Below are 9,983 nucleotides of genomic sequence, written 5' to 3'. Positions count from 1 at the left end.
TCCTCCTCCTCACTATGACTAGCCAGCTCTCCTAGCAGAACTGAGGCAGCTGACCCTGTGTGTGGTCCCTGGCTGCAGCAGTCCCATAGGCAGGCAATATCCTCCAGGGAGGATAGAGAGCAGCTATCTGGGTTACCTACAGCCTCACCAGACACATTCCCTGGAAACTAGGGCCCAGTGTTCTGGGTCCAATGGCTTTGTCAAGGTGAGATAACATCTTCCATGTCCTCAGATACCCTGAGAGTCGGGTGCATGCCTGGGCATTGATGGGGAGGGTGGAGGCAAAGTGCCTATGATCAGTCAGCAGGCCCATGGAGAAGGGAATGAGGTGTTCCAGGAGGGGGCCACCTGCTCTCTGGGTCTTACAGAAGACACAAACCTGAAAAGCCAGCAGAAACCTTGGAAAGCATTCAGTCTTAAGACCTTATTTTCTGATGAGGAAACCAAAGGCCATTGCCATTAGGCACATCCCTGCACAAGCAGAAGCAAAGAGCCCCTGAAACCTGGTGTGTGGCCTCCAAGCTAAGGGCTCCCCATCTGTCCTCTACCCTGCTGCAGTCGGACATAACCCAGGGCAGGCCAGGCCTTGATTCTACTGTTTTCTGACTGTGGAAATGAAGGCCGCAGAAGCCACCTGTCTTTGCCTCCATTTCACCATCTATGAAATGGAACCATACCATGATCACACAGGACTGTTTGGAGAATGCAAGGTGGACCTGGCAGGCACTTGGATGTGCTGGTTTTAACTCACTCAATTGCTTCCTGTAGGCCAGACTCCAGTGAGATGCATGGCATAGGTTAACTCCTTTCATCCTCCCAGAAACCTCTTGAGGCATGTGCTAGTTCAGGCCTACTTCACAGAAGGGGAAACAGAGGCACAGGCCCATCGAGTAACTCACCACTTGGATCAGGCAGCTTCGATTCTGAGTCAGTGCTTTTACAGGTGCTGCCAGAACACCCCAAAGCCATAGAGATTAACACCGATTATCTGAGGATGTGTCATGGTGTGCAGTATGCATTGGTTATTAGTAAAATGATAGAACTTCGAGAGCAGGAACCCTGGAGGTGTCCCAGGAACTTAATCCTTCTGATCAGCTGGGGCCTAAAACATGTGTTTGGGGTTTCAGCTGTCATGATATCAGAGGTATATAAGGGGAGGGGACCAGAGGTGTGAAATGTCCTGCGATGCTTAGGACAGACCCTTCCCCAAAGGCCAGTAACCTCTGACTGAGAAACCTATGCATTAAGAGTCGTCCAGGGAAGACAGACCCAAAGACAAGGCTCTGACCACACAGGACACTTGTAGAGGAGGATCCAGGAAGGCTCATGTGGTCCTGGACTTCTCTTTAGCCATCTAGGAAAAGAATAAAAGGATAAATCAGCATGATTCAATTAGGCCAATGCTTCCCAAGCTTTGGTACGTGGGAAAACATTTACCATCTTGATAGTTTTCTAGATTAATGTGTATGATGATCATAACTAGCAATAAGATCGATGATTAAACAAATATGATTACATTATTTAAGACATATCTAAAAGAAATGCAGTTGTCCCTTGATATCTGCAGAGGATTGCTTCCAGGATCCTTAAGTCCCTTCTATAAATGGGCGCAGTGTTTATATATGACACATGCACGTCCCCTACTAGATGATTACGTGTAATACCTAATACCACATAAAGGCTATATAAACAGGTTTCAGACTATATTGTTTTGAGGATGATGACAAGGAAAAAAAAAGTTGGACTGCGGATTTAGCTCAGTGGTTCCATCGCCTGCCTCACAAGCACAAGGTCCTGAGTCTGATCTCCAGTACCAAAAAAAAGTCTGTACATGTTCAGGGCAAATGAAATTTTTAAAAATATGTATTTCCAGTAATTGAATCATAGACATAGACCTCAAGGCTGTGGAAGGCTGATTTTTTTTTTTTTAGGAAGCAAAAAGTGTACCAAAGATAAGTGGAGATGATATAAGTAATATATATTTGGGTTTTGTCTTGACTTCTGGCCAGATCTCCAAAAACTCTTGTGCTTTTCCTAAGTGATAAAAGTGAAAGCAGCAACTTTTGTTATAATATTTGGATTTTTTTTTTTATCTCCAGTGCCTGAAATAGCTCCAGAATGATAAAGATGTTCTGCAGAACAAGCCTTTTTCGATCACACCTGAGTCTATGTTAATGAGGTGACTTTTGAAAAGCACCCCCCCCAACTTCAGGACAGAGACTCGAGGCCAAGGGAGCCAATCCTGAAGTTAGAGAGTTGGAACTTTCAAGCCTTTCCCTAAACCCTGGAGAGGGGAGGGGGGCTGGTGGCTGAATTGTGAATGGCTAACAATTTAATGAGGTTTCCATAAAACCTCAGAAGAAGGGTTTCTAGAGCTTGTGGGTTGCGGACCAGACGGCAGGGTGGGGAAGATGGGGCACCCAGAGAAGGCACAAAAGCTCCATACCTGTCCCCATGGCTTGCCCTTCACAGTTTCTATTGCCCTGCTCCTAAGTTCTACTGTTTGTAATTAACTACTTCACTTGATTTTAGCCAAAGGCTGAGAAGAGATCATAATAAACTACTTAACGTAGATAAACGTTTTCCTGAGTTTTTAGACCTGTCCTAGCAATTTACCAAACCTGAGGAGAAGGCTGTGAGAACCTCTAATTTCCCACACATAAGTTGTAGGTGACTTGGGGACCTGCTACTTAGGACTGACATCTAAAGTCTGGGAGGGTCTTGTGAGCCTGAGCCTTTAACCTGTGGAATAGCTAGTGCCAAATTTTATTATTATTATTTGTGGGGGGGTACAGGGAATTGAGCTCAGGTCCTTGTGCTTGCGAGGCAGGTGGTAGAATCACTGAGCTAAATCCCTGGCCCATGCTAATGCCACATTTTAATTAAATTTTAGGACGCCCAGTTGGCATCTGCAGAGATTTGGAGAGTTGCTTGGTGTGGGAAACCTATATACAGTATTTGGTGTCAAAAGTATTGTGAAGGCAGAAAAGAAAATGGATTGATTTCCTTGTAGTTTTAGTGAATATGCAAAACTTAGGAAGGTTATTAGAGAATGACCATTCTTGAGTCCCATCAAATCATTGTAATCTTGGCATAGATATCAAAAAAACCATGCTGCAAGGCTCAATGGCAGAGTCCTTGCTGGTGAGTCCTGCAAAAAAAAAATTTTTTTTAATGAGTATAGTTTAAAAAGGGACTAAAAATGCAAAACCACACCTTGGGGGGGAATCAACAGTAAGGGCAAATGGGAAGGTGCCTCACATTGCTCATCCTTATCATGTGGTGATGAGCTCCGAGAGGTCGCCCTATCCATTCCTCTCTTAGCCATGACCTGCCGGGGGCCTGGGCCAGAGAGGGCCCAGCTCAGGACCTTGCTGCTGCTTTTGGACACTCAGGACTTAGGTATTTCACAAATGCATGACTGCTGTTTCAAAGTACCGCCACATGGGTAACTTAGATTTATTACCCCATCGTAGTGATAGCCAGCAGTACACAATGAAGGTGTTCGCAGAGTTGGTTCCATCTGAGGGCTGTGGAAGAGAATCTGCTCTATGCCTTTGTCACAGCTTCTGGCAACCCCCAGTGCCCCTTGCTTCTGCCTGTGTCTTCACATATTGTTCCTTTCATACTTATCTCTCTCTGTGTCTACATTTCCGATTTCCAAATACACCAGTTTCATGAGATTAGAGCCCATCCTAATTATTTTTTTCAGTACTGGATATTACACTCAGGGCTTTTGCACTGAGCTACACTCCCAGCCTTTTTATACTTTTTATTTTATTCTCACTGATTTACCCAGGCTGGGCTAGAACTTGCCAAGATCCTCCTGCCTCTGTTTCCGAGTTCTGGGACTACAGGCATGCCTTGTGACACCCAGTGAGATACTATCTTAACTTGATCATGTGCAAAAACTATATTTCCAAAGAAAGTCATATTAACAGGAACTGGAAGTTAGAACAGCCACCTTTTAGGGGGACAAGTTCAACCTGTGATGGCCCGATTCAGCAAGTAGGAGGGAGGGTCCCTCCGCTGAGGCCAGTAGTTATGACTCTGCCTTGACTCTCTTGATGCACTTGCCTCCTCAGTTTCTCTGCTGGGTCAACCCTGCCTTTGGTTTCAGGGAAAATGACTTCCTCCACCATGCAAAGACAGAAGTATGGTCAAGAAGCACCTGGCCTTGAGTCTTTAGCAATTTCACTTCTGGGTAGCTTTGCTTTGGGTTGTGTTCTCCTAAACCCAAGCCTAGTTGAAGCTACCAAAATTGCTCCATTATGTCCTAAACAGTGGTAGCTCTCGCACCAAACTTGACCCTGAAGACATTGCATGAAAGTGTGATCTGCCCAAGCCTGTATGATAAACCCTTTTCTATGAACTGGATAGTAAGGCACAGAGGAGTGGTGTGACCAGAGGGGAGCACCACCGACAGGGTGCAGATTTCTAGGTAGGAAGCTTCTGACCCCAAATCTCCTTTTATTCCAATTGGTCAGCCCCACAGCATCTCTCTTGTTTTATCTCTTGGAAATTTATGTATTTACCAAATAGGGGATTTATATGGTTTTAATTTAAAACACAGAGCTACATCTTGTCCTTTGATAGCAACACTTTGGGTTTGTTTTTTTTGTTTTGGTTTGTTTTTTTTGAGATAGGGTCTCACTATGTAGTTGAGAGTGACCTAGAACTCACTATGTAGCCCAGGCTGGTCTCGAACTCACAGCGATCCTCCTGCCTCAGTCTCCCGAGTGCTGGAATTACAGTTGTGCACCACGACGACCAGCTGATAGCAACACTTTGATGGTAACACTGCTGCTACTACCCCTAAGCTCAGGTCATGTTTACTGAAATGTGTGCCACATGCTTTCTAAATGTAGTCACATAATGATCCTTAGTGACCCTAGGGGATGATGTTACCTCTTCCCTTTCCTGGTGAGAAAACTGAAGCTCTATACTATAAAATCTATAGCAACTTGTCCAAAGCCACACAACTAATTAGAGGCAGAGCAGGGACTGGCCTCTGTCTGTGCTGCATACGCAACCATGTCACACTGTCTTCCATGTAGGAGGGTCTGTTTGATAGATGGATATAAAACTGTTTGACCAGTGTCCAATCTTTTGTTACTACGCTCTGGTGAATTTTCTTGTACATGTGCGATTTCTGCATGTCTTTGCATCTTTGGATATCTTGAAATGGATTGCTGGGTCAAAGGGTATAATATATATATTGTACAATTTGAATGTTTGTCCCCTCCAAAATTCATTCTGAAATATAAGTTCCATTATAATCTTTGCATCTGGATATCTTGAAATGGATTGCTGGGTCAAAGGGTATAAATATATATATTGTACAATTTGAATGTTTGTCCCCTCCAAAATTCATTCTGAAATATAAGTTCCATTATAATGGTATTAAGGTATAGGACCTTTATGAGGGGATAAGGCCATGACAGATGAATGCCATTATAATAGTGTGAGTGTATTAGTCCGATTTTTGTTGCTATGACCAGTGAAAGTCAATTTAGAAGAGAATTATTTTGGCTTACAGTTTCAGAGCTTCAGTCCATGGCAAGCTGGCTCCAAGATACAAGGGCACGGTCATTATAATGGTATTAAGGTATAGGACCTTTATGAGGGGATAAGGCCATGACAGATGAATGCCATTATAATAGTGTGAGTGTATTAGTCCGATTTTTGTTGCTATGACCAGTGAAAGTCAATTTAGAAGAGAATTATTTTGGCTTACAGTTTCAGAGCTTCAGTCCATGGCAAGCTGGCTCCAAGATACAAGGGCACGGTATAGGGCAGGTGCTCAACTCAAGGCAGTCAGGAAGCAGTGAGAGGGCTGGGAAAAGAGCCAGAGAAAAGGAAGGGGCTGGAGACAGGAAATGTCTCCAAACCTCCAACTTGGCCCCACCTTCTAAGGGCCCAGACAAAGAGTTAACCCTCGAAGTTGGAGCCCTCATGATCCAAATAGCTTTCTAGGTTCTGCCTCTGAACACTGCTGCATTGCCAGACAAGCCTTCAATGCATGAGTCCTTGGGGATACTTCATATTTAAACCATAACAGTGAGTTTGGTCATTTTTGGTTCTTTTACCCTTTGCCTACCACAAGTGAAAACTTAGCTTTCCTCCCCTCTGGCCATCTCAGGCTTAGAATTACAAAAGCTGCTGGTGCATAGATAGTAGAGTTCCATCCCCCAAAACTGTGAGTCCATATCTGGACTCACAGGTACCCCTTATGTACCTGACCTACCTACGCCTGTCCCCATGCAGGGGCTCAGAGTCTGGCCTGGGAAAAGGTCCATGATGAGTATACCGTAAACATTAGCCATTATGACTATGGTTTGATGTGTCCCCAAAGTTCATGTGTTGGAAACTTCATTGCTAAAGCAACAGTGTTGAAAGATGAAACCTTTACAAGGTGAATCGGCCCTGAGGGCTCTGCTGACATGAATGGATGGATATCATTATTTTGGGAGTGGATTAATGATCAAGGAAATGGGCTCTTGATAAAAGAATGACATCAGCCTCCTTCCTACTCCCTGGCCCTTTCTTCTTTCTGCCACAAGATAACACAACAAAAAGGCCTTCACAAGAAACACTCTTGGACATCCCAGCCTCCAGAACTGTTCATTATAAATTACCTAGTCTCGGGTATTACAGCAGCACAGAACAGACTAAGATAACTACCATTATCTCACCCTCTGCACTCTGGGTCAGCTCCACAAAAAACAAAACCAAACCTGCAAAGCACTGTCTAGAAGTTACTAGAAATTAGTAGCTTCTGTTCTCTTTTTATTATCCCTAGTGAGTTCTCAGAAATTCTCTCATTTTTCTCCCCTCCCTTTTCTTTCCTCCTCATTTCTCTCTCTCTCTTCCCCCTCCATCCCTTCCTCTGGAAATCTGGCTTATTGTGTGAAGTTTTTAGACATTTTGATGTTAGTGACTAATTAGGATTTTTTTTTAAAGAAAACATTCCCCGACTGAGGCCAAACAAAACCCATCTGCAGAGCAGATGTGGCCAGTGGGGCCACCAGTTTGTCTTGAAGTTATTCAGGCTTGGGTTTATGTCTCAACTCTGACTTCTGTGACTACGCTATGATTGGAAGCCTGGGTGTCCTCATCTGTAGACAGGCAATTGTAAGCCCAACTCGTGTGACTGAGTTTGGGTGATGACTCATATACAGCAGTAAACATATTGCTGGCACTCAACGGGTGATTGATCACTGGTATTATCACGGCAATGACATTAAATGAAATCAGGACTCTGGCAGGCAGAGATGTTTGAGGGAGACTGATTATCTTGAGCTTATCAGCTTTTAAGTGTTGAAAGGACACTCAGGTGGGGCTGTCCAGAGGCAGCTGGACATGGCCACGAGGACTGCAGCTTTTCATATAGGGGAGGGGTATCTTTTCCATGGGGAGTGCCTCTTCCCATAGAAGTAAGACTTCTTCTTTACCTTTTATGTGCCTTTATGAGTTCTGGAAGTTCATAGGCTTCAGGCTACCACTTCCATATTGGATACTTGTGGTTGATTCCTGGAAAATGCACAATTCCCCAACGTGGCTGCTGTTCTGTTGAGAGAAAACCTAGAGTGATAAGGTCAAAGTGGAACTAGTTCTTGAGAAGCTCTAGTACGTGAGGCAGGAGGGGTGGTGGAGGCTGCATGCAGAGGCCATCTTCTTAGGAGCTCAACTATTGTCAACAAGCATTTCCTGAGAATTCTTCTACGCCAATGGGACCTTGGTCTTGCTTATGGGAAGAATCACTATTCAATTAAAAGATACGAACTCTCACTGTTCTGCTTTGCATTCTGCCTGTGTCTTTGGCCAAATCACTTCTGTCTCTGGACCTAAGGTCATTATTTGTAAAGCAGGTATGTTGGGTTGTGTATTCACTGTCTAGGGCCACAATAACGAAGGGTAACAAAATAACAAAAGGCCGTAAGGACAGGAAGTCTGAGATCCAAGGTCAGCAGGGTTGGTTTCTCCTAAGGCCTCTCTCCTCAGCTTGCAGATGCTGTCTTCTTCCTGTGTCTTTACATGGTCTCTCTTCTGTGTGTGTGTGTGTGTGTGTGTGTGTGTGTGTCTGTGTCCTAATCTCTTTATACAGGCACCATTCATATTTAATTAGGGTCCACCCTAAGGACATCACTGTACTTTTATCTCATTAGAGATCCTATCTCCAAATAGAGCTACATTCTGAGGTACTATGAGCCATGAATTCCGCTATGAATTTTGAAGGGACAAAATTTGGACCATCATACACCAAGCCAGCATTTTCCGAAGTATGGAATCTTGCTACTGATGGGTTGACTTCAGGCCTTGAAGAACAGTCTGAGTACCTAGAGAAAGAAGTGGTCAACTCATGTCAAACACAGAATCTTTTGACACCTACCAGAGCAAATGGAGTGCAGGCCTCAGGCACAGAGCCTTATCAGGCAACCGTATCTGTATTAGTTGCTATGTAATAAATCGCCTTTTTACTTTATACTTCACAAACACATATTTACATACCACAGTTTCTGTGGCTCAGGAACTCAGGAACCATTGAGGTGTGTGGTGGAGCTAATCTCTCATGAGGTCCCAGTGTGACTGGGACTAGTGGCTTTATCTCTAAGGTGGCTCAAAGTGGTGCTGGCTGTGACTTGTCAGGAACCCTGAGTTCCTTCTCACGTGGGCCTCTTACAGGCTGCACAAGTGTAGTCATAACACAGCAGTTGGCTTCTTCCAGAATGAGCAAGAGAGAGAAAAAGCAAGATAGTAAGGAGGAAGTACCATCTGTTTTAGGAGCTAGCCTTGGAAGTCACATGCCATCAACTTGTGGAATCCTGTTAGGAGAATGGAATGGACAGGACACAGAATGGGGCATATCTAATGTGGAGGGAATGACAGTGGACCCTCGACTTACGAACTCGATTTGTCCCTGAAGGCTGATTGTAACTCAAGCTGGTTGTGTCAATACGGCTGAGATCTGGATGTTTACCTTGGCACACGCTATAGATAACAAGAGGCGGATGAATCCTCCATTAACCTAATTAACCCAAGTTGTTTGTATGTCAGGCTGGTCATAACTTGAGGATCCATTGTATACAAAAGCATATCAGGAGACAAGGATCACTGGGGACCTTCTTAGAGACTGGGACACTAGAAATTCTTATTTTTTATTATCTGATTAACTATTTTGTTGGTTACTTTATTTCTCCTTGTATACAGAAAAATACCTGTTAGCGCTTTGTGCACTTTTAATTTACAAGTGATGTGCCACGTTATTGTATAGCCTGTTTTTTTCACTCAACAATGTTTTTGAGGGACAGGGATTTAGCTCAGTGGTGCTGCCGCCTGCCTTGCAAGCGCAAGATCCTGAGTTCGATCACCGGTACCAAAACAAATAAACAAACAAACAAAACAATGTTTTTGATATCTATGTTGCTATCAGTTTTGATATAAATTGGTAATTGTTGATACAAACAGATTGTTTGGAAATACATTGCATTAAATTTTAAACATACAAGTTATATATGTATTGATGTCTTCTGATGGTGGACACCTAGCGTGTTTCCAAAGTTTTGGTTTTATAACAATGACTACAAATACTTTTACGTGTCCTAGGGTAGGATAAATAATGAGAAGAGAAGTTTCTGGGTAATAGATGTGTTTTATGTTTTGATAGGTGAGACCACCTACCTTTTAGAGTAGTCGTACTGATTTATACTTCCTCCAAAATTTAGGAGTGTTTTCATATTTCCACAATATTATGATATCCTCTTTTGTTTTGTTGTTGTTGTTGTTCTGGGGATCAAACTCGGGTCTTTACACTTGTGAGGTAGGCGCCAGAACCACTGAGCTAAATCCCTAGCCCTACATCCTCTTAATGTGGCCAGACATTTGAAATTTTACAATCTGGTGACTAGAGAAATAGTATTTTAGTGTTTTATTCTTTTTCTTTTTCTTTTTTTTTTTTTTTTTTTTTTTTATTCAGGATTAAA

Source organism: Fukomys damarensis, unplaced genomic scaffold, assembly GCF_012274545.1.
Source record: "Fukomys damarensis isolate Sample0158 unplaced genomic scaffold, DMR_v1.0_HiC HiC_scaffold_34, whole genome shotgun sequence".
Lineage (NCBI taxonomy): Eukaryota > Metazoa > Chordata > Mammalia > Rodentia > Bathyergidae > Fukomys > Fukomys damarensis.
This window is presented reverse-complemented; position numbering follows the sequence as displayed.